This window comes from Mytilus californianus, unplaced genomic scaffold (assembly GCF_021869535.1).
Source record: "Mytilus californianus isolate M0D057914Y unplaced genomic scaffold, xbMytCali1.0.p SCAF_11, whole genome shotgun sequence".
In the NCBI taxonomy this organism is placed as follows: Eukaryota; Metazoa; Mollusca; class Bivalvia; order Mytilida; family Mytilidae; genus Mytilus; species Mytilus californianus.
Genome location: NW_026262593.1, coordinates 70,256,036 through 70,282,828, shown reverse-complemented (window position 1 = coordinate 70,282,828; position 26,793 = coordinate 70,256,036). Strand labels below are relative to the sequence as shown.

The following is a 26,793-nucleotide window of genomic DNA, read 5'->3' as shown; positions in this document are numbered from 1 at the left end:
ATATATTTCTCTAATTTTTACGCTATTTTCTTATTTCTTGATTGGTGTGATAAAAAATATTTCTCCTCACTAGTCAAATATCTGTTCTCGGCAACTTATTGGTCGAAATTTAATTATGACGTTTATTTTTCTTGGTTTCTTTTTAGTTTCCTAATTGTGACGTCATGAAAAAAGGCGACCATGCCTGATGACGTCACATATAAAGAACACAACTTTCTGCAAATCTTTGAAAAGGAAGGATAAAAATCATTAGAGAAACAGATTCCACCACTATAACTCGTGTATTACGATATTTCGCCACTCTCAACAGTTAAATTTAAATTATTTAAAAAGCTCGGCAAGCCTCGCGCTTTAAATATTAAAATTTAACTGTCTCAAGTGGAGAAATATCGTAACACTCTTGTTGCAGTGGTGAAATCTATATGCCTATTGAAAGACAAGCTTTTTTCCATCAAACTGACATTATACCACAGAAACAATTAAACCTCATCAATCAGACGAAATTAATGTCACCAGAATTAGTCACCATACTAATTACAATAATGGAACAGTACTTTGTCTAATCATGCGTAACCATGTGATGACATTTATGTATATTTAATCAAAAACATCTATTACTTATGTATTGATTATACAAGTTTGTTTAGTTTACGATATTTTAAGTATGTTTTATATATGTATTGAAAAGATATATAGGGACTGATTAATATATATATATATATATATATATATATATATATATATATATATATATATGTATCATCATTGATTGATGTGAACTTTTCCTGAACTTTATACAGTTATATAGACTGTTATTGAGTAGGATATATAAGGTACATAGATACCTAGCTTTGCACAGAAGTACAATTGTCAAACTTGAAAATTACATTCTTTACCATTCACAATCAGAATAAACTACACTATTTAAAGAACTGTTTACTCAGACTTACTTTGTGAAAGGGATATTATTTTTATATACAGTCAGGAGCCTGTTGTTCAGTGGTTGTCATATGTTGGTGTGGTTCATAGGTGTTTCTCGGTTCTCGTTTTTTATATAGATTAGATGCACTGTTGGTTTTCCTGTTTGAATTGTTTTACACTAGTCATTTTGGGGCCCTAAAATTTGGCTTGCTGTTCGGTGTGAGCCAAGGCTCTGTGTTCAACTTCTAGAAGGCCGTACTTTGACCTATAATTGTTAACTTTTTATAAATGTGACTTGGATGGAGAGTTGTCTCATTGGCACTCATTATACCACATCTTATTTATATATAAGTGGAGAATAGAATATTTTATTGTCCAATGGGCATACAAAAAATTATATGATGGTCATAATTAGATATATTTTATAATATACATATGGAAAAATGATATAACTCATTGTTTTTGATTTTTGGGGGATATTTTTTTCACTCCTGCATTAAAAGAAATCTTCACTCAACTCATGTTTTATTGAAATATGCAATAAAACCTACATGGTATGTTTACACTGACCTTTTTTTAATGAAAGTACGTTTTGAATTTTGTTAAAAAACATAACAAATGATTCTTTTTCAAACACATAGCATATTTTTTCATAAATTTGCATTTTGTCATCTCTGAATAAATTTAGTGACATTCATTCTGGTTGTAGAATTTTGGATAAATGAAATGTATTTGTGTAGATATCTTCCTCCTTAATTCAGTACATGTGTTTCTCATGTTTATATTGTCAGAAAAAAATCCTACCGAAAAATTTGTCATTGAATTTTTTTACACTTGTGAATTTACTCCAAAAGGTCAGAGTACAGTAGTTCAATAAAAGATTTACTATTACATGAACACTAAGTTGTGGTTGTGTAGATATGGTAATTTATAACCTTATTAAAATTGTGGTTTATCATATTTCACACTCCTGAGTTATATAACAGATTGTTTACCTGGTGACATAATTACAGGGAGAGTACACCACAGGTATATCAATGTTTACATTCTGTCTAGTTGTGTAAAGGTATGTTTTACTATTTCCTTATGTTTGAATGTTTATCTTAAAATGCACTAAATTGGAATTTAGCTACTTAAATTGGAGTTAAATGCTTTCAAATTGTTAGGGTATTTGCTTAATTTAAGTTCAGTGACGTTAGTAGTTCTGTGAATTGCAAAAGTAAGTTGTCTCTGACAACATAGAATAAGGAAATTGGGTATGATTGCAAATGAGTCAACTATGTTGTACTATTTCCCAATGTTTGAATGTTTATCTGAAAATGCACTAAAGTGGATTTCAACTTCTCAAATTGATTTTAAATGCGTTTCAATCGTCAGGGTAACATGATAAATCAATATTGCTCTATTTAAGTTCATGCAGTAGTTCTTAGAATTGCAAATGTATATATAAGTTGTCTCTTACAATTAGAATAAAGTAAGTAGATGTGGTATGATTGCTAATGAGCCATCTATCAACCAAAGTCCAAATGACCTTGATTTAAGCAACTAGAGGTCACCACATGGCCTACTTCAAAGAGCACCAACCCATACAATATATCTTTATAAAATGCCCCAACATGACAAAATGCCAAACAAATATATTACTTCCTTGATATTTGAACATGACCTTACTTTGAACCATCTTATTTTGTTCTGTATAAATGTATTGTTTCTATTATCTTCCTGGTTCTGCTTGGTCACATGTCATATAAGTTAATAAAAGGTGTATTATTTGTTACATAGTGTGCTAATGACTTAATACTATATATATGGGGTCAGTAAATTTCATATAGTCTAGGGTGAGAGCGTTACTGACCCACTATATATATCATATATATCGTATTAGGTCACTAGCACACTATAACCAATTTATCGTACCAACTTAACATGTGGCATTTAGACTAGTGGCCTATCAAAGTGATCAAGTTTTCAATATAAAGAACCTATTTCCATTGGTCTATACAAAAACAAATGCCAACAAAACAACTTATTAGCGTTTAAAGTGTTTCTGCATTTGTTCACTGTTGTCTGGGCGAAATGTATCAGATTTTTCCACAACTTCATGTTGTTTTTATAAAGGGACATAACACCACGACTTAAACTGTGTATTGAAATAAACCACGCCTACTAATCCCATATGAAATATGCACTGTCTCCACGCAGACGCTTTTAACCAATCATATTTCTAGAAATGTATACATGGTATAGGAGGTAAGATAAGTATGTATATATCTTCATATGATGAAGACATAATCTTTCAATCAGTTTAATTGAGGTCTGGAGCTGGCATGTCAGTAACTGCTAGTAGTCTGTTGTTATTTATGTATTATTGTCATTTTGTTTATTTTCTTTTGTTTCCTATTCTGACATCGGACTCTGACTTCTCTTATACTGAGTTTTACTGTGCGTACTGTTGTGCGTTTGTTTTTTCTACATTGGCTAGAGGTATAGGGGGAGGGTTGAGATCTCAAAAAACATGTTTAACCCCGCCGAATTTTTGCGGCTGTCCCAAGTCAGGAGCCTCTGGCCTATGTTAGTCTTGTATCATTTTTAATTTTAGTTTCCTGTGTATAATTTGGAGTTTAGTATGACGTCCATTATCACTGAACTAGTATACAAATTTGTTTAGGGGCAAGCTGAAGGACGCCTCCCGGTGGGGGAGTTTCTTGCTGCATTGAAGACCCATTGGTGGCCTTCGGCTTTTGTCTGCTCTATGGTCGGGTTGCTGTCTCTTTGACACATTCCCCATTTCCATTCTCAATTTTATGTATGGATACACTATTCAAATGCATTGATCGTCAAAAGAAAAGGGTGATTCCAACCGCCAGAACTCCCCCACCCCTGGATCTACCACTGACATATATATAGCCCATGTGGACTGATGCAGCAATATTCCAACAACAATTGTATAAACAGGTTCTAAAATTTTGCCACATTTATACATCCTTGGCTTTCAAACGGTTATGTTTGACTGTTCCTGGTAGAGGTGGTTCCGGAAAAGCACTTTTGAGGCACAAAATTTATATACATGTATTGTTATTTTCATGGTCTAAATCTTCCAAAGTGACATAATTATACTTTTATTGTTAAGTACAAGTATTAGATTCGTCCATGAGAGTGTTAGCCGAAATGAGTGTATCTTATTTACATTAAGATATTTCAGTTGTTTCAAAAAGATAGATTTCAATAATTTAGTAGGGGGGGTCTTTCGGTTTTACCTTTTATTATACATGTTATTAGTAAAGAATGTTAAATGCTGAATATCCAGTTACATTTAAGGTAGCACAATACAAAAAAAAACAAAGTTTTATCAAAATTAAAAATATATTCAACCTTAATATTCCAAAAGCATAGAAGAAAATATGTTTCCATTAATCTAGAACTGTTAATGAGAATAAGTTGTATAAACAAATACAGTGTCTGAGTCACTGATACAAATAAGAACATTTTGATGTAAATATGTTAATACCAGTTATAATGATTGTATTTATGTCTATGTGAGCACTTTCCATTCACTGGTCTCTAAAACAAAGATCCTTTCTTAGTTCTACCTGTGGTAGGTATATATAAACATGGTGTACATTTCCTGCTCTTTGATGTCAATTTCGCCCTCAAATGGTTTGTAACATATTTATCAAAGGACAGTTTATTATTGGTCTACTTGATCTGTTTAGAAATGGTGTTTGTTTCAACTAATTAATGTTACTACATTAGTAGTAATTTACTATAAATATAAGTAGGTGAATTGCTGACTTGGCATTTTAAATAGGTATATTTATAATTCCAATACTATTTTTTTGGCTATATGCACTCAGGCTAAAAAATATATACTTAGATATATGTGTTCTGTCTTGCTCATGCTCTAGTACTTCCATTAACGGTTCAATATTGAATAATTTAGAATAATTAAATTAAAAAAAAAAATGTTCATAGAAAATAATATACTCAGGTAGAGAAAAATCTGTTATGGATTTGATGGTGCGGTGCTAACTTGCAGCTTAACCAAAAATGTCCATAAATTAAAATGTGTTGGGTAGGCATGAAATGTAAGGTTGGGTATTGAGCAGGAAACAGAACTATTTTATTTTGGCTAATGTAGACCATAACCCCTAAGTACTGATCTTTACTGCAGAATCAAGGGAAAGGGTGGGGTTCATTATAAAAAGACTCACTGAAAGTTATTATAAGTATAGACATTGGTAATTTTGAAAGAATTATATTTTGTTACCCTTGAGTAGTTCCTTTCCATTATTATTATACAAAATACTCATCAAATCGTCTGGATACTTGGTATGTTGATTGTCTTGTTGACTTCCCTGTCATTATAACTGGTATATTTAGCAAGCCTTGTATTATTTGTATGACTGACATAACTGAGATATAGAAGACAGATTAATGAATGGTTAGCCAAATGAGGCATATACATTGACTAAATGAGGCATACCTGATCAGATTTGGTCTCTGTAATCATACAACAGCTATAATGTGTCACCTCATTTGACCTCTATAATGTATTGTAGGATTAACTTGTAACTGTGTAAGATCAAATACAAAAGAAAGAATATCTTGAATCAGTATTAAGGAATGACTTATGCGACAGCATGCTTTCACTCAGGTTTCAATAAACTATTCAGTATTATGGGGGTGCAGCCATTTTATGAAGGAATAAGAGGTAGGCTTAATCCTGATTGGTCATTGTGTACAGCCAATATTTTTGATTACTGTAGACACTTCATGCACTATGCATTATAACAAAGTCTAATAACATATTTTCCTGAGCCCCAAAGGAACTGAGATTTTAGTCTTTTCTATGCTGTGATGAGACACATTTTTCTAAGTAAATCTAAGTTCAGAAATGATAGACAAGGGAAATAAGTATAAATTGCATTAAGAAAAGCTAGGATGGGAATCTATATGTTTTGGAATCAAAAATAACGTTCTGATAAATTTTCTTTAATTCTAGCAAAGTTTCCTGCTAAAAATCAACTTTCTGTACTTGAAAAAAGCTACTTTTTTTCATCTATGGGGAAATTAATTGTATTTTGCAATCTTCTCCCGTGTTATATACATGAGTTGTTTCCCTTTAGCTTAATAAGTAATTTCCTTTTCTGCAGTTCCTCATTAAAAAGTGCAGACAAGTCTACATTAAGGAAATACATTTAATGTGGAACAATTCCAGACTTGAAATTGTCTTGTTTGTATTTAATTGATTTTCATATCAGACTTTTATTTGACAGGTCACATAAACCAGCAGCACTAGTACATGATGTTATACCAGTAACCCACAACGACTTTGTCTCAGAAACTGGTAACCGCAAAATTAACTGACAGATTTACTTTTTAAAGGTAAGATTGAATTTAAAATAAATTTTAGAGTATGATGTTTTGTTCAATTTCAGGCTGATAAAAATCATCTCTTGAGTTACATACTGAAACAAATGTGTGGTAAAGAAAAGGTCTGATTTGTGTTTTATGATTTATTTAAAAAACTTTTTTAGCTTAAAAGGATAGTAGCTACGATTTTGACAAAATTATGACCAAGTTTTAAAGCTGCTAAAATCAAAGATATGTACTTTAAATTAACAATAAGATCGGTGGAATGTTCATATAAAGTACAGAAGTGTTAATAATTGATAATTAATATCGTGTAGCGTGCATTTTCATCTCATTAATTATGCATCGGGTTTACTTCCCGAACTTTGCCGACACAGCGAGTGAGATGACCAAGATATAAATAAATATGAACATGTGCTTTTGTTTTCTTACGTATTTGACAATTTCTTTAGATTAAACGTACATATTTGAAACCATTTATCAAATTATGTAAACAAAAAAATATACCAAATGCCTGCATATTATTCGAACCCAAGGTTCTCCAACAATGGCGATATTATACACTTGTTTTATATTTGTATGACAAAACAATGCCGATAACGTATACACGTGTTTGTGAATTGAATTGGGGCCTTCATGCAGGGTACACCGAAAGAATAATATTAAATTGTAAGAAGTTGATTTTAATGTCTTCTAAGTTGTGAGATCACTGCTCTTAAATTTATAAAAATATTCTGGACAATAATGATTTGAACACGTCGCGATTTATTTTCATGTGATCTGGATTCGAAAAGTTCAGAAATGTTTTTTACATTTCGCAAACCGTCGTAATGTCGACTGCTTATATAATGACTTTATCTGCGTGACAGGTGTTTGTAAATGATTCTAATGACCGATCTCATCGCCGTTATTTATTTTCAATTTACAATAACTTGTCTGCACCTCTTAACTGTTTCTTTTTCTCGCAGAAACTGTAAACACACGTTCCATTTCCGCGATAACATATCTCTGTTCGACATTTTCCCTTCGAGGGACAACTTGCGATTGCGCATTGGGAACTGCGGAGTTAAGGTCAACATAGGTCATATGAATAAGGGTTGGCTTAACATCGAATTTTTGTCTATAGACAAGAATTAAATTTAGGTGTAAAACGTTAAAAAGCTTCTAAATGCTAATTGGAAAGTAAACAGTGATGGTTTTATTCATTCTAAATAAACCTTTTGTACAAAATCCGGCATATAGATTAGAAAAATAATTTTAATGAAAATCGTAGCTACTATCCGTTTAAATTTTCCTGAAAACATGAAAATCATATTTTTTCTGGAATATATTTAGTCATTTACAATTCTGATAAAATTTACTCTCCCAAAAACTAGATTTTTCTTAAGATTAGCAATACAAAAAAAGTTCTTCCTCCAGAAGTGGTTTGTTGTCTGAAAAAAAATTAAAATACTGAAAAGAGGCGGTGAGTCAGTTTTATATAATTAAACTTGTTATATAATAATTATATGAAAAAAAGAATTGTCACAAGTAATTAATTCATGAGTCAGATTGTTAAAAATTCTGCAAAAATTATGAGTTCTCAAGTGACAACAAGATTATTTTTGACACATATAATAAACTTGAGGTTAGAAGGTCAATAATTAAAGATATAATTAATGAAATCAGAGATGTCAAGGATCAAAATAAAAATGTTCACTCAGATTAAGTTCACAGTTCAGATTTCTTATAATTCAAATAAATTTAAACTTGAGTGATAAATTAGTCCTTTTGTATTTTATCACTGAATTATCAACAATAAATTAAATCCAATTGTGAAAAAAAACTGCCAAGCAGCAAATTTTGCAAGTGGCATATAAAAACTATTGATACATAATGAAGCCATTGTATTTGTCATTTCATTCAAATAATTTCCAAGTGCTAAATCAGATAAATTATAGACTAACCAATCATTTAAATTTTAAACATATATTTTTAATTTAAAAATTAGAATCAAGGTGACAAATTGGTTCATTGTGTTTTTGCACAATTAAAATATATGTTGACAGATTAAGAGATTTGTGTTAAAAGTTAAAGTTGGATTTATAAAGTCAATGACCAGGTTTGTGACCATTAAAGGTACTGACCACACACTCTATGTACTGGCTTAGAAACAGGTCTGTTTTTATTGGCATTAATATAGAAATTATGATAGTTTAATTTATTGGTTTTAGAAAACAGCGCTGAAAGAATAGTGCAATTATTACATGATATATTCATGTACCATGTGTTTAATTATCTAGAATGTGAACATTATCATAAGATAACAATTTGATGTGCAAGCTTTTTGTGAAATCTCTTCTGGATTTCATGCACTTGTGAAAGTTAAAAGCCTTATTGTGTCATCAAGATAAAGAACAGCAATAAAAGCTCTGTTTTGAAGAAATTTCTGATGAAAATGATTGCATAGATAATTGAAGCAGAATTCCTGCTAAAAAATGGGAACTGAAAGTCTGACTTCTGACTTCTGAAAACCAGAAGTCATCATAGGTTAATTCTAAATAGTCCCCCTATGCCCCATACTACAGAGAGGTTGTTCCACTTATTTTTCTTTCATCAATAGGATTGATCATACCATGCATACCCTGGGAAAATAAAGATAAGCAACAAAAGATGAAAAACCTTAAACAAGCAGACGTAAAACAAAAATTTTCACTCATAGAACATAAAATATTTTTGCCAACCCTTTTGCCAGTATGATGACAGTATGATATATGTCATATATAATGACATTGTTACTTTAAATATATTGTATATATTTTTTAAAGTTCCTATTTTTGAGGGCTAGTCAGTATTCTGTCGCCATTGTTAGGCTTATAAATGCATGGTATTAGCCGCAGTGGACTGAGAATAATTGAAGGCTAGACGATCATGAGGGTCAGTTTATAATTTCTCAACAGTTGTCTCCCCCCAATGACCAATATCTGGCCTGATAATTTGTTTTGAAGGACAATAACTGCTCTTGGGTCCCTTTATTTGGTCTTATGGCTTAATGGATATGTAATAAATAATAAATAAGTGACTTTGTAATATGCCATATAGCTGGAAACTAAACCATTATAATTATCCTTTCATAACTTGATCAGTGGGACCTGAGTTATGAAGTATTCGGGGGATGACAATATCATTTGTTGGAGGCTTAATTTCATTGGTATAATGATATAGATATAAAAGTTTTAATGGATTGAGTTATAAATCATTGAGGTGCTAGAGTTTTTGCTGTTTTGAGTTATCACTAAAAACAATACAGGCTCCCTCATTTCAGCTAGTTAGAGAACGATATGGTAGTAAGACCCGTCAAGGTCAGGCTGGGAAACTTGGTAGGCAAATTTATGCTCACATGAAATCTGTACTGATACAGTGTGTTAAATGTCCTCCTTTACACCATAACCCATGGTGGTGCTCCTAAAAAAGGAGTGAGAAACAGAACATACATACATACAAGATTGCTAAAAAATATAGATCTGTTCTCAGCCTCCCTGTTATCTACCTACCCAGGGGCGGATCCAGCCATTTTTAAAAGGGGGGGTTCCAACCATATGTCCCCATTCAAATGCATTGATCGTCAAAAAAAAAGGGGGGGGGGGTTCCAACCCCCAGAACCCCCACCCCTTGGAACTGCCACTGCTACCCTAAATTTGCATGCCTACCTTAACATTACATTAAAGTCCTCGGTACTTAACTCGCATTTTTGAAAAATGTCACCACTTCGAAATAATTAAGGTTGACATACTTGGGGAGGCCTGCTACGAATGATTCTGACAACAAAGGTAGGCCCATTTTAAACCATTGTGTCGATAAATTAATTTAGATTTATGGCATAACAAGTTTTAGTGTGGTAAACAACTAAAAAATCAAAATATAACAGAAGTTTGCGACCGGCTGTCATTTTTCAAAAATGCGAGTTAAGTACCTTGTGTTATATTAAGGTATATAGAAACAAAAATTTCAGAGACAAGTACCTGTGAACATTTCTCTATAAAGTCAATTTGAAATATTTGATAAAAAAAAACCCCAATATTACTGAGATGGTTGTTTAGTTTAAAAAAAACAAAATCAAGTAAGAAAAAAACATTCAACTTTTGACCTTTGCACAGTTAGAAAATAAAATTTGGAAATTGTACTTCTATAACTTTTTTTAATTGTGGAGATTTCAGGGTAGGTTGAAATATGCTTATTTACTTTACATTTGAACCAAAATATTTACCTTTTGACCTTTTTTATTTTCATGCTTAGTCAGCAATAATTAACCTTGAGCATGTAATGTGCCATACACTTTTGGTATGGACAGTGCCCTCTATAAAAAGTATATCAAAGTGAACTATTCTCATAAACATGCAATTTCCACATAAAACTGCCACTTTTAGTACTTAGAGAAGATATGATAATTCCAGCTGTGTGCTTTATGCCCAATGGTCAAGCTAAGCACTTCAAAGCCAGGGAAAATTAGTTTTTATCAGCAGCTATCAGAATTAATGAATATTTTCTCAATATTATTATATGAACCATGAAATTAAATTGCTAAATAAGAAGCAGAAATTGCTTAATATATAAAATGTAGAGGAAGTTATTGCCAGTCTGATCCTGACCGATATTTGACCTTGAGGCTTAGTGAGCAGTAAATTAGTCATATCAGGGTTTCTCAGTGTAGAATTTATGGACCAGTAAATTAGCTAGCAGTCAAGCAATATCCCTCCCCCACTTCAGCTTGTAAAGGTAAATAGAGTGAAATGTCAAGTATGGAATATAAGATTGACAGAATGTCAGGGTGATATATGTAGGAAGTAGTAGTAGAATGACAGCTAGACCATCATCTGGATATCTTTAAATATCAGTAAGGTAATTGCTGTTTGCTTATTTTCAGTGGCAAATATTTCTGGTAGGATACAAGTAAGGACCCTGAAAAATGTCAATATGTCAATTAGGTAGGTTTATTTCTACCTAAAAAAGGAAAGAAAAGGAGTGTTGAGATATATTTTACCCCTGACACAATAATATACCTGTCACAAGTCAGGCCATCTGTGGTTGTCATATACTGTGAATTCATTATAATTCATGGGACACCAATTTTTCGTGGATTTCATTGGTACATGTCAACAACAAATTTAAAATATTTATCTTTAATTTTATAAAGGCTTGTATGCAGATTTTGGCAAAATCACGAAATAAATTATCAACATTGTTATAGTTTCTTCAATCAATTTTGACTGGAATTTTTTTAACATTTTGGTTGGGAAAGAGATTGCTCAGATCTAATCAGTTTTATCTAAGTGGAAACAAGAATGGTCAATAATAATCCATTTACAACCTTTTGGTCAAGAACAAGATTATCAGTTGCCAGTTAAGTGTACATTTAAGTGGTCAGTTTGTTACTAATGGTCAAATAGAAACAAGATCTTGGCTTGTTTTTGAATATGGTCAGTTATTTGAAAGTTGACATTGAAGTGGTCATCCCTTTGTTACAAGTATTTGACCAGTAAATTAGATAGTTTTATGATGAAACTTAGATGGGAAATTAGTCTTGTAATTGTAGACAGAATGAGAGTTTTAAAAGATAAACAGGTCTTCTTTAAGTGCTTTCAATGATTGTTATACTTGGTAGTATAATAGTCCGAGCATCAGTGTAGTTTTTGCTAAGATAATACATGTAAGACACAATATAAATACAGTAATAGTATGGCTTTATCTGTATTTCAATTTTGTCAGTGTCCCAAAATTCTATGAAGTTTGATGTCTAAAAAATTTTAACCCCATAATATATAAATGTTAATATAAAATAAAAACTTAATAATATAAAAATAAGAAGATGTGGTATGATTGCCAATGAGACAACTCTCCACAAGAGACCAAATGACGCAGAAATTTACAACTATAGGTCACCATACGGCCTTCAACAATGAACAAAGCCCAAATCGCATAGTCGGCTACAAAAGGCCCCGAAATGACAAATGTAAAACTATTCAAACAAGAAAACTAACTGCAAGACTCTTTATCAAGTAAATACGAAAAAAAATCAAATTTCTTTTGATCATAAAAAAAAGCCTATTATGTTGGAGATTCATCAAAATCAATGAAGATTTGACAAATTAATTGATGTTTAAAAAATTTGTAACCAGCTTATGAACCTTAATGCTGATGCTGTTGACAAAATGAAGGGTCCCTTTATGTGTATTGCTTCTGCCATAAAATAACTATTCAATTCCAGAGTTTAGGCAATCACTGAAGCATTTAACACTTAACTTGTAATTACATGGTAGCTGATTTAATAACATGTAATTATATGGTCGTTATAACATAACACATAATCATTGTCAACACCATTATACAATATTTTATGGTTTAAATCCATTATTTTACTCCTGATTTAAACATAGAGGATAATCAAGTACACCTTTATGGGGTAATCAAGTATGCCTTAATGTCTTAAGCCCATTACTTAGACCATACCTTTAGTGATAGAAGTTTTCTGATTATAAATACCTATTTCCGTTCCCCGCCCCCAAGGTATTGTTGAGCATACCGTTACATTTCTTTGTTCATACTGTGATTTAACATACTGTTAGTTTTTCTTTTCATTCTAACATCTTTGAATTAAACCTACCAGGCGTATTATTACATAGTTGTTTTTACACCTATTGTTAAAATCTCCTTACCCTAGGGGGGTTTAGCTGTATAGTCCTCCCTTCTATTTAACATGGCAGGTAATTGTTTGTGCGTAACTACTTGACTTTAAGGCTTAAGATGTCTTGGTTCATTAATAATCGGTTAGAGAACTGTTACTGTTCAATCTGCTAGTAACATGTACTGGATTTTGGGTGTGTGTGTAGAAGCAGCAGATTCAAGTAGTTACTGTGAAGTCATGGTTTTTTTATGTGTCTGAAGGTTGTGATGGTTTAGAAAGGACTTAACTGTGGAAAGGTACATGCAAATAAGAATGAATTAAGGATTTTGTGAGTTTGGGATTGAAAACTAGTGTTTAAAATAAATTAAATCATCTTTGTATGAAACATAAGTATTTTCTTTTTCATTTAATAGTTTATAGATTATTTAGTTAACCACATTTAATAAAGTAAGTAAGTAAGTAAGTTAATTTTATTTAAAGTCGGCATATATATACATAATATTAACAGATAAAAAAACATGAGCTCTGGTGAGCTCTTTAAATGACTATCATATAAAAATCATGCAGCTTCATGCAAATACTAATAAATAAAAATAAAAAAGCATGCAAATATAATGAAAGCAAATTAATTTTGATTTCTGAAACTCAAGGACTGGCATTTAATGTCAGCTTTATACAATAATGCATAAAAAAGCAGAGTAAAAGGTCAGAAAATAAAAAATAAGTATTTGGTGTGGTTATTGTGAAAAGATATTTGTAAAAAAAGAAAAGTTAAGTTTAAATTAAGAGGTCAGAATTCTTTTCTGAACTCAATGTACAGTAGACATGAAATAATACTTAACTTATAATAAGAAAGGATATTATCATCTATAATGTATGTACTAAACATGCCTTTACATTGTGATTTCACATGGGAAACCACGGATACATAATTTGAGCCAAGGTAATTGTTAATTATTAAGAAGTAATTGGATCGGAATCATTAACCTAATTCTGACTTTGACCTTGTTGATATAAATCTGTGACCTTGGTAACTAAATGTACAAGATACTATACTTTTAAATACACCAGGTGAAGGTATTAATTACATTTTCATAAGGAGTTGGTCACTTGATCAGTTCCTAAGAATTAATGAAAATTTAATATTAATAATTCATATAGTAAAGAATAACTCTATGATAAAGGAGGGTGTGGATGGGGTCCTTCATTCTTTTATTCATCATTTTTTTGGATTTTTTTTCTGTATTCTTTACATTTTTTGTCCATCAATATGTTTTCTATTCTTTATATTTTTTGGGCCCATTTTTCTCTATTAAATAGTAGTTTTTATTATTTTTGCCCATTTTTCTGCAGAATTGGCACATTATTCTCTATTTTTTATTATTTTCGCCCATTTTTCTGCAGAATTGGTCCATTATTCTCTATTCTGTAAACCCCATCTATGACCCTTCTCTATAATAAAGTCAATGATGAAATCTAAAAAAAAAAGGGCTTATATGCATGCATGATTTAAACACCAAGAAAGCATTAGTCTTAGTTTAAAAGAAAAAAGAGTTGTGATTAAATATAATAATGTTTTAACCTATATGCTATTTCTAATTTCAAACATTAGCAAAATAGTTCTAAATAAAAAGGAACCCTTATAATGATATCAAAATCTAGATCTTAACTTTAAATTAGCTGGGTTCATGTTCATATAGGTCATTGCTGCCAAATTCTAAATTTGGCAAACATGACTTTGCCAAGCCACAACAATAGAACAGTGAAAAAAAAATAGTAACATAATACGAAAACAATTACTGTTCTATGTTAATTCTGGAATAACATCAAAAACATTGTTTGCTTTTTTGCATCATTGGTTTTAATTGTATCTGTTTGTAATTGGTACAATTATTTGTGACTGACAGCTTGTTAAGTCTAATTGAGTATGAAAACTTTAAGATTGATAAACTTACCTACAAATAGCAATTTCTAATCAGGCTCATTTTGTTTCTTTTGATGAGCAAATTATTTGTAGTTCATGATCAAAGTTACAAGTTATTTTTTTGAAATGTTCACATGTCTAATAGAAACTCTTTGTCCTTTCTTGATTATTTTTTTACAAATTCTTTAATGTGAAATTAAATGAATATTTTGCTGAAATTTTTTTCTGAGCTTGAAATTTAAGCCTCCCTTTTAGAAAAATATTTTGCAATCAGACTTTATTATGTAACCTTGACAAAGAGTTAATAGATGCGCTGTTGGTTCATGGAGCAGGTCTTGCATTTAAAGAATTATTAAATATCACACTGTAAAACACTCTGTACAATAAGTGTCTCCACCTACTGGACAAGGTCAATACTCCTAATTTTTTTTTTGGCGGCCCAAACTATAAGATGCTTATATTTAATAGCCAATTATATTCATAAATACTTCGAAAAAAAATGAGGTGAACTATTATAAATGCATTGCAGTTCAAAAAAATTTCAATGTGTAAATTTTGATTTTCCCTTGCAGCTTAAGACAGGTATTTTTTGGCCCGTTCAAGAGGGATCAGAAGAAACATTATTTTAAACTCGGTGATTACTCTTTTTGCAAACACTCTATAGCCTTTAAGCACTGCTCTAATAATATGTCTTCTAAGAAAGGTTTTCAGAAGTTTAATATTAGAATGCATATAAAACTGGATATGTTTTTTCTACAAATTCTATCATTTGTTGTCTCCAAAAAGATTTGATAATTATATCTTTTAAAACAAGCAGCAGCTAATCACAGCGGGCATCAAGAAGACAGTGACTCTGAGGAAAATTTAATTTGAAAAAGTTGAAAAATTTGGTGATGAAAACAATGATAGGACTGTAATACATATAATGTTTAAATAACATTACACATATTACATAACCGATTAACAAACTGTAAATGTCATATATAATACTCATCCACATTTCAAACTGATTAAATATTTGAAATTTTATCAAGTTTCAAGGAGAAAAAGAATTGAAAAGAAAACATGAAGCCAGGATGTATTTAAAGTACGCTGTATGTGTATGATTTTGCATTTCTCAGCCTTTTTTCCACAAGAAGACATGCATGCATACAGCATGCATACCATCTTAAATTTCAAAACAGCATAATGTTATTTTACACTTGCAGGTGTAGGGTTATAAATAAGTTTTTTATGTTGAGATTTATCAATATTTAATCTTTATGAGGGTTGAAATTTACATCATTTTCTAATAACTTGTCTACATGATAAAGCTGTAGATTAGGATTAATGTTATAACACCATGATTTATAGAGACTAATTCATGGTGAGGTCGTTTGTTGGGGCAGATATACATGTTTTTTTTTTCAAGTTCAAGTGTGAACTGGCGTTACTAACACAGCAGTTTTTGAATTAACAGCCTGTTGAATTGTGAAAATTTTATATTGCAGTATTTAAATCCTTATAAGAGAGTAGGAATGCTTTCATCATCAAGTGTCAAACGTCCCATTTTAGCTACTGTTAGCGTCAATTGAGCATAAATTTTTTATCGTCATTCTTCATATCTCAATGTTTAGCTATCGTTAGCGTCAAATGGAGGAAAATGTTATTTTAACAAATATTTTACCGTAATTCGTCATGCGGGGTACCCCATTCCTACCCTCTTATGATATAACTAAATTGTTTTGGTCGTTGAATATCTAGGAAACTTGTGGACATTTTACAGTTAGATGTGGTAAACCATTACCCTCTTCCTAGGTAGATATATAAAAAAGATTACGTAAATAAGTAAATAAAGGCAACAGTAGTATACTGCTGTTCAATAGCCATAAATCGAATAAGCGAAAACAAATCCAGGTCACAAACCAAAACCGAGGGAAAGCGAAAACAAATCTGGGTCACAAACCAAAACTGAGGGAGAAGCGAAATATATTTGGTAGAACTTTACAGCCCTAACTAACCACCAAAACCAAACGAAAGTATTCAGACAAGAACAAACAACACATGGTCCGTGATAACCTTACTGATACAAACACCCAATGTGGTGGGGTCAAACCAGTTTTACTTTAGCACAAGTGCTTTCCCTTTGATATCTAGACCCATATTTTGTTAAATCAAAACACACAACAAAAAACATAGAGCAATATGACCCCTCAATGACCTTGACACTAATTTACGCTTCCTCTGTTCAATAAATTTATCTTCCTTTTAATCCTGAATATTTTTTTATGCCCCCACCGCAGCAGAGCGGGCATTAAGTGTTACTCTTGTCTGTCTGTACCTCCATCCGTATGTCCCTAAATTGGTCCCCGTTCTCTAACTTTAGTTTACCTCAACCAAATGTTATGAAACTTATACACAATGCGTATGAACAAAAAACACAGATCAAGTTTGAATTTGGGTGGCGTCACTTTTACCGTTCTAGAGTTATGCCCTTTACAAATGGAAAAATTTCAGAATTTTTGTTTCTGTTCTCTTAACTTAAGTTTGCCTCAACCAAATGTTATGAAACTTATAAACAATGCTTATTACCACAAAACTCAGATTAAGTTAGAATTTGGGTGGCGTCACTTATACCGTTCTTAGTTATGTCCCTTTATAACGTTATATGTAAGCAGGGGCATCATCTGTGTCCCCTGGACTTATTCTCCATTTATTTTAGATAAATTGATAGAAGTATTTGTTTCTTAAAATCACCTAAAAAATATATAAAATCTTATATTTGAAGAAAATTGATTGAATTGTGGCAAGGAAAAAACAATCATTTGTTTTGATTATCTGAATAACCTTGAAGTAGGAATGTGTCATTTGTCAAGTTACAATTTGATTAATCAAAATTGAGTGCATCTGTCTAGCATTTTACATCTCAAGGTCTGATACATTCTCCAAGGTCATATTTCAAGAAGTCACTTAGTGGTTTAATATTGAGATGTGATCAATAAAAATGAGGTGACAATTACTCAGCGAGAATTTAAGATGACATGAGGCACACATGAACAGGATTTTTGGGATTTTAAGGGTGGGGATTTGAAAATCAACTTTAAATTTAGAAAAGGGTATCAAATGAGGCAAAACTGAACTAGAGATTTTGGGATTCTAAAATCTTTGCAATTGAAAAGAATACTATACAAGACAGACACTAGCTTAAGGCCAAAAACAAGACAGACACTAACTAGGCCACATACAAGACATACAGTGACTAGCTAGGGCACATACAAGACAGACACAAGCTAGGTCACATACAAGACATACACTAGCTAGGTCACATACAAGACAGACACAAGCTAGGCCACATACAAGACATACAGTGACTAGCTAGGCCACATACAAGACAGACACTAGCTAGGCGACATACAAGACAGACACAAGCTAGGCCATATACAAGACATACAGTGACTAGCTAGGTCACATACAAGACAGACACTAGCTAGGCCACATACAAGACAGACACAAGCTAGGCCATATACAAGACATACAGTGACTAGCTAGGCCACATACAAGACAGACACTAGCTAGGCCACATACAAGACATACAGTGACTAGCTAGGCCACATACAAGACAGACACAAGCTAGGCCACATACAAGACAAACACTAACTAGGCCACATACAAGACAGACACAAGCTAGGCAACATACAAGACATACAGTGACTAGCTAGGTCACATACAAGACAGACACAAGCGAGGCCACATACAAGACAGACACAAGCTAGGCCATATACAAGACATACAGTGACTAGCTAGGCCACATACAAGACAGACACAAGCTAGGCCACATACAAGACATACAGTGACTAGCTAGGCCACATACAAGACAGACACAAGCTAGGCCACATACAAGACAGACACAAGCTAGGCCACATACAAGACATACAGTGACTAGCTAGGCCACATACAAGACAGACACAAGCTAGGCCACATACAAGATAGACACAAGCTAGGCCACATACAAGACATACAGTGACTAGCTAGGCCACATACAAGACAGACACTAGCTAGGCCACATACAAGACATACACTAGCTAGGCCACATACAAGACAGACACTAGCTAGGCCACATACAAGACATACACTAGCTAGGCCACATACAAGACAGACACAAGATAGGCCACATACAATACAGTCACTAGCTAGGCCTGTGACATTGACCCACAGTAATAAAATGAGGTATCAAAAAGGTATTGTTGGCTGAGCTTTCATCAGTGCCCCCACAAATACTGTTAATTCAGAAATTATTGCGTGCATTTATTATTGCGATTTTTGAAGAATAGACAAAAATGTGTGATTAATTATTGAGATTTCAGGAAAATCTGCATACAAATGTGTATATACCAGATATCAGAATGCAAGTTCTAATTATTGCGATACTATCCCACTCGCATTTTTTGCATTAATAAGAACCTCGCAATAATTTCTGAATTTACAGTATTACAATCCATCAATAATAATATACATGTACTATAATGTAAAAGGCTGTAATTTTTTTCAGTTTTACTTAAGATTATAAAAAAATTGTTACTAATGTGTAGGTTTCTAAATCTTGTTAAACATATATAAATATTCAATTATCATAGACTGAAAGTGCTACATAAAGACATCTCGGAATGAATAATTTAAACAGTAAAACATTGGTTTATGTCTTAAATTAGATAAAGTGTCTATGGTTGTATGAGGAATTTAACTTTAGTCTTGCTTCAGGTGTGAAAATCTTCATTGATTAAAGGAAACTTCGAATTGGGTAACATGCAGGTGACTTTCTGCTACAAGAAATAATCACATTAAGTTGATTGTTGGTTGCTTAACATCCAGCAGCAAATATTACATGCTTATGACGATAATGACTGCATATACCCAGTTTATGGATATGAATAAAGAAAGTAGTTCAGCTATTTATTAATAAGGCAGCAACACATCAACAAAAAAACACATTTTAATTGTATAGAAATAGATGTTGAGTCAGGGGTCAGAAGAGGGATAAATAGATTAACTTGTTAAAAAAGCAAATTAAATTGAATTTTCTGATCTCTTGGACAACTACGTAGACAATTTCATTTAAAAAAATCATATATACTCATACAGCTCAAGTTTTCTGACTTTTTATAGAATAATAGAGTGGATTCATTATTATTTGTGGGATACCAATTTTTATGGATTTTGTGGGTAAACATGAACCACAAATTTACATGTTCAATGAAGTGTAAATTTTCTATACTGTATAGGCTTGTATGCATACATTGGCAGCACCACAAATTCAAAAACCCAAGAATATACAATTTTCCCAAATCAACAAAAATTGGTACCCACGAAAATAAAGGAATCCACAGTCTAAGTTGTTTACCTGGTATTCAAAAAAGAAATCAAGAGTGAGGAGTTTCAGACTCCCTTCCCCTCTTCTTCCCCATTCCCTAGTTCTGCTGCTGTGTCTGGGGTTTCAGACCCCTTCCCCTCTTCTTCCCTTTCCCCTGGTTCTGCTGCTGTGTCCGGGGATTCGGCCCCTCCCCTTTTCTTCCCCATTCCCCTGGTTCTGCTGCTGTCGGGGGATTCAGACTCCCTTCCCCTCTTCTTCCCCATTCCCAATGGTTCTGCTGCTGTGTCTGGGGATTCAGAATCCTTCCCCTCTTCTTCCACATTCCCATTGGTTCTACTGCTACGTCTGGGGATTCAGATCCACTTCTCCTCTTCTTTCCCATTCCCAATGGTTCTGCTGCTGTGTCTGGGGATTCAGACCCCATTCCCCTCTTCTCCATTCCCCTGGTTCTGCTGCTGTCTCTGGGGATTCAGATCCCCTTCCCCTCTCCTTCCCAATTCCCCTGGTTCTGCTGCTGTGACTGAATCTGGGGATTCAGACTCCCTCCTCCCTTCTTCCCCACTCCCCTGGTTCTGCTGCTGTGTCTGGGGATTTGGCTCCTCCCCCTCTTCCCCATTCCCCTGTGGTAATGCTGCTGTGTCTAAGGAATCATACCCCTTCCCCCTCTTCTTCCCCATTCCCCAGGATCTGCTGCTGTGTCTGGGGATTCAGACTCCCTTCCCCTCTTCTTCCCCATTCCCCTGGTTCTGCTGCTGTGTCTGGGGATTCAGACTCCCTTCCCTCTTCTTCCCCATTCCCCTGGTTCTGCTGCTGTGTCTGGGGATTCAGACTCCCTTCCCCTCTTCTTCCCCATTCCCCTGGTTCTGCTGCTGTGTCTGGGGATTCAGACTCCCTTCCCCTCTTCTTCCCAATTCCCCTGGTTCTGCTGCTGTGACTGGGGATTCAGACTCCCTTCCCCTCTTCTTCCCCATTCCCCTGGTTCTGCTGCTGAATGGGGATTCAGACTCCCTTCCCCTCTTCTTCCCCATTCCCCTGGTTCTTCTGCTGTGACTGGGGATTCAGACTCCCTTCCCCTCTTCTTCCCCATCCCCCTGGTTCGGCTGCTGTCTGGGGATTCAGACTCCCTTCCCCTCTTCCCAATAATTCCCTGCAACTTTTGCTACGAACTAAAGTGTTTTGAAGAACATTAAAATTCAATTAGGAGCTTGGAAGAGAAGCTTTTAGTATGCATTTACAATTTGATTGATATTTAAATGTAGATAAAGCTTTAAATCTGATTTTGAAGGAAAATACTATTGTCATATGAATTGAGTTAAATTATATCTTATATCTTCTATAAAGCCTTTGTATTTTTCTTCCATCCCCCAGGTCTGAATGCTGATCCGACTTGCAATATTTAGAGAATTACGTAACATTATAATATAAGGTCTTATCACAAAACTGTCAGTTGTATTTTAGACAAAGATCAAATAAATGGTTAGGCGGAAAGCAAAATTATACCTGCCTTGATAAGTCTAAATGCTGTAATGCATATTTCACAGATTTATAGGTGTAAGAATTTATAAAGATCAAGTTACATTTTTATTGGCTACAGGCATGTACTTTAATGGAAATACATTTAACCTACTTTTATATATTGTGGCTCAATTTTCTTATATTTGTTTCTTGGAAAAGTAGGATCAGAATAAGCAGTTATCATTTGATTATTTAGCCTAAGTCTTCTTCATGCATAGACATTTAAGTGACTTTCTGAAATCTGTTTAATGGTTGTAAATGTAAGTAGAGGTTAAAAAAAAGTGTTCTTAAGTGGGGGATTAAAACCATTAAGTTTTATTCACATTTTATAGAAAAGTGGACAGGATTGCATCCATGAGTTCTCGAAAAGTGGTGGTCCGAAGGTTTTGATCACCAAAATTTTGCAAAGGACTAACACAATTTTGGTATTTTGCAATAGAAATAATAGTGCAGGAGGACCAGCAGATTTTCTTCAAGGACTACCAGATAAAAAAAGATTTGAGAATTCTGGAATCCAATGCATCTACATAACAGTACCTACTAAATATTGCTTATCATATTTTTGTACTATTGAAATGATCATGGTGCTTAATGTGTTTGATGTTTTGGGAGGGCCAGCTTTCCTAGGGTATGGAACTTGTGCCCACTTATTAGCATAATGGTGCTTAATTTATACTTACTGTACATTTATATATTAGAAGTCAGTCCACCAGGTTTTTTTTAAAGCCAACATCAAAGTTGACAAGAGCTGCTTTAAAAGTTATCATTGCAGTACTATGAACAGTTTGCATATATTTATTTATAGCCATTTTTCTCAAATCAGTTCTCACTTTGTTGGAAACCAGATAAACAGGTATCCAGTATATTGTTATAGAACAATTATCATGTTTGTTCAAACAATATATCAGTAGAAAATAATAGATGATTTAATTTTTCTTTTGTCAGATGCTAAGAAATTGATATTGATTGCTGTGATAAGAAGAACCACTAGAACAGATTGCAATTATTTTGCTTGGTTACCATGAAAGCATTCTTGCTACCCAGATGATCAGGATCATCCTAACTCTTCCACTCAAGGCTTCCTAGCCCAACAAATTAATTTTCAGGTAAGCCTGTGTAATTGTCAATCAATTCAGACTCTGTCTAATGAAAATAGATTCACAATTCTATTTTGTGACTTCATAGGAAAACAGGCCATGAAGTGTTCAAGATCGCCATTGATTTAACCTTGTATTTAGTACATGCTATTGGTCTTAATGTTTTAAACAGGTATACACAAAACCAATAACCATAAAACATGCACATTTACAACAGAATAAAAAATTGATCATTTTGAATTTTAGATAATGGTACAAAAAATTAATCTAGGAAGGTAATGACAGCCATGCCTAACGTTATTGACAATTTCATGAACTTCTGTCCTTAACAAGTGAGGGCGGGTCAATCATTTTACTATAAGGGGATCTGCAATGATTTATCTTGATTTATAAAAAAAAAGACAAAAAAGATTAAAAAAAAACCAGGAAATTGAGAACCTGACTGTAAAGTACATGTACTATTTTGTGCATTCAAGAAATAAATAATCTTTTCCTTATCCTTCCACATCAGAGGAAAAAAAAAGATCCAACCTTTCACAGTATTAAATAGTTTGTCACTCATCTTAATAACTTGGCATAGACTTTTCCTAATAACTTTTGACTTGCACGGTTAAACCTGATTCACACTTTAACTTTAAATTACAGAAAAATTTGTGATGCTCCTAGAAAAACTATTACTAAAAGGAAATTTTTATCTTAAAATTAGCAATATGTTTGAACTGATTAAATTTACATTCCTGTCTACAGTTTAGTTGTAAGGGAAAGTTAATGTTGTTTCTAATGAATCTAACGGAACATTTGATAGTCAAGTTTTGTCGTGTAGCAAGATTTTAATGCTTCCTAAAATACCATTCATTCGAAGTATAAAGATTACGCATGTTTTTATATTTTAATATTTACATGATAAAGGTGAAAAGAATTTAGATTTGTTTGTTTGGACAGGGATATGAAAATTGATTAAAATGTTTACTCGCTTAGCTCTCTCGTAAACGAGATAAAATAATTATGAAAAATTCGGACAAGGGACTTAATAGATATTATAAATAAAAACAATTATTATGACTTTCACACAAAGGATGTTACTTAATTTTTGTTTGTCTGATACAAACATTTGACTTGTTTGGACAGCGTGCCATTGTGGTCAATAGTTTTATGTGTTAGTTCATATCAGTTGAACGTTTTGATGGAGAATCAATATTACTATTGGCTTAATCAAGAGTAATCCAGGCGAAGGCCAATTATAACAGTGACTATCAGTGACTATTGAAGGTTACTTATAACAGTGACTATCAGAAGGTTACTTAAAACAATTCAATAACTTTCTCTTCCGTGCAAGTTATGTATGTTACTAATGAGATGTTTAGCCAGTTGCAAATTGTAAGTTATTTATAATATTTTTTATTATTTATATGAAATTATTATTTTCTAGGGTTCTTTTTCTTTTTTTTTAGGATTGTTGACAAATAGAAAAAGTAATATTCATAGTTTTTTTGTTTCAAAGTTCTTATTCTGTTTACTGTCAAAATTTTAGAAGTCAGAAATTTGCAGGGAAATTTTTAACTTGAATATTTTTAAAGCATGGAGTTAATAATTGATTTGACCTCTTTTACAGATTTATATTTCTAGTACTAGACTTAAATGTTTGGACCCAAAAGTTTTTAATACCAAGTGCTAGCTATAGTTTCATTAGATTTGCTTCTTTTCTTCTTGTAGAAACTACTTTTTAAGAACATTTTATTCTTTATGAAAGAATTACTTTCCATGTAAATAATGGCTTATTGACTTTTACATACCCAAACAAATTTTCCATCTCCTGGCCAATTTCTAACTTCAATTCTTTTTAAAGTTACACTGAACATTGAAGTTGATAAGGACTGACACTTGCTCTTGCTGAATATATAATTCACTCCAAAACTAGAACATCAAATAACTTGGGCTACATATAACTCGGCTTTTGTAATAAGGAATGATTTGATAATGATAATGATAATGATAATGATGGTCCCTTAAAGCAATTTTCAAATCTGGGATCTGGTCACATATATAAAGGACTCACACATTAAGGATAAGTCCAACTTCTTGTTTTAGTATTCTTAAGGTGGTACATTACACTACAGGGAGATAACTCTGTAAAAATCAGCCGCACGTTTTAATCATGTTGTATTGTTAAGGAAATATTAAGCTTCTCAATGATCAAAATTAGTGTTTGTCAAACTGCTATAGATATCCAAAGAAATTTTTCCGATAAATTGTGTGGTTCAAGTTTTTGAAATTTTTATATTTTTTTCAAAGGGTCAAAGTAAATATTTCGTCAAAATTTTATGAAAATTAAACGAGCCAAATTAATTTTAGTCAAGATGTTTGGTACCACCTTAATTGTCAGATTGTTAAACTCTTCAATCTAAGGGAACCAAATGTAAGCTGGTTTACAGAAATATGAAACTCCCTTGTTGAGGAGCATTTATTTTTGTTGTTGTGGATTTGAATATATTCATTCAGATCTAGGCATGTGTCAGGAAGTTGCCATGCTCTTTGAAAGAACTCAATAAACAACTTCAATTTGCTTTTACATATACATGACATGTTTTAAGGCATTTTTTAAAGTTTTATCTTGGCAATTTTCAGACAAGATATAATTTTTTCACAGTAGTTGTGTCCCTTGGAAATAGAAATTATATGGGAAATTACATTGTAAGGACCCTCACATCAATAGTTCTCTTCTGAATTTTATTGCAAAAAGTTTAAAATATTGAAGTTATTTCACTTGAACAGATGAAAAATATGCTCTGCAATGGAGGACAATGGAAAGCTGTTCCTTTATTTTGGAAAGAGAAGTTGGATAATCCAAATTGTCTGCCCCTTTATCAGTCCATACTAATTTTAAAATCACACAAATTGATATTTTTTAAACTTTCTGAACAATTTGCAACTGGACATTAGGGCATCAGACATTAAGGTCTTTTGAAATACTATTTTCTGCTTGTATTAAGTATGTACTCAGAGAAATGAATAAAATCCTTTTATTGATGTAGATATAAATTTGATCGACCGTTCATGGTGATACTTACAAGTGTAACATCAATATGGTATAGACAATCGTTCTTCTATTTAAAGCCCATTTATAAAACTTCACATTCTATTGAGGAAAATATATTCATAATAAACTTCACTTGTTCAGATGGTTTAAAATCAATGTTAAATAGCATACTGATGGGAAAAGAGATAGAAACTTCACACATTTTATATTAATAATTTAAACATTTTTTCCTTGTTTTATTGAATGGTGTAAAAGTTTAAATGGTTATTGTGTGAGATATGAAATTTTAAAATCATTTTTAATATCAAAATAAGTAGCTCATATTGATCCTAATATTTTCAGCTTTTGGATTGACAAGAAATGTAAATTGGGGACCATTACCTGATAGCTCATTCTTTCCTCCAGGAAAAATCCTCACTTAATTATACCTTGTTGTACTGTACTGTCATTTAAAGAAGGTATGGCCAGACTCACACCACCAGAGCCCCACTAGAAATTAGGAAATGTGGTATAATTGACAATGTGACAACTATCCACTGGAGACCAAATGTTATGATGACTATAAAGCAGATATAGGTCATCTTACGGTTTTCAAAAATGAGTAAAACCCACACCATGAAGTATTAGCTATAAAAGACCCCAAAATTAAAGCGTGTAAAATAATTCAAATGAAAAACTAATCGGCTTTGATATGATTTAACAATAAACAAAAATGAATATGACAGACAACAAGCAATGGCAACCAATGAATAAGTCAGGCTCATAATTATTTTTTGTTTCACTCAAGTGGTCAAATTCAAGAAATTTAAAGAATCTAGTGAAATTTTGTTATATAACTTCAAGGAAAAATTTAAAGCATCTGTTTTAAATTAAGAAAAAAAAAACCCTAAATGAAAATAACCATAAGCCTTTTGTTTA

At 32.5% G+C, this 26,793-nt stretch overlaps 1 protein-coding gene across 7 annotated transcripts in view; it reads left to right on the top strand.

The window, feature by feature from the left end:
* The window catches only part of LOC127720612 (tripartite motif-containing protein 2-like), a 73,269-nt gene that overhangs the window by 23,052 nt on the left and 23,424 nt on the right, over nt 1–26,793 (top strand). For 6 of the 7 annotated variants that reach the window (XM_052227286.1, XM_052227288.1, XM_052227287.1 and 3 more), the window contains 2 exons: nt 6,198–6,306; nt 22,687–22,847. The gene's annotated coding sequence lies outside the window, so the exon portion shown is untranslated. Of the gene's footprint in view, nt 1–1,945; nt 1,988–6,197; nt 6,307–22,686; nt 22,848–26,793 lie in introns of those variants that run through there. The other variant, XM_052227293.1, reaches the window with a different exon arrangement.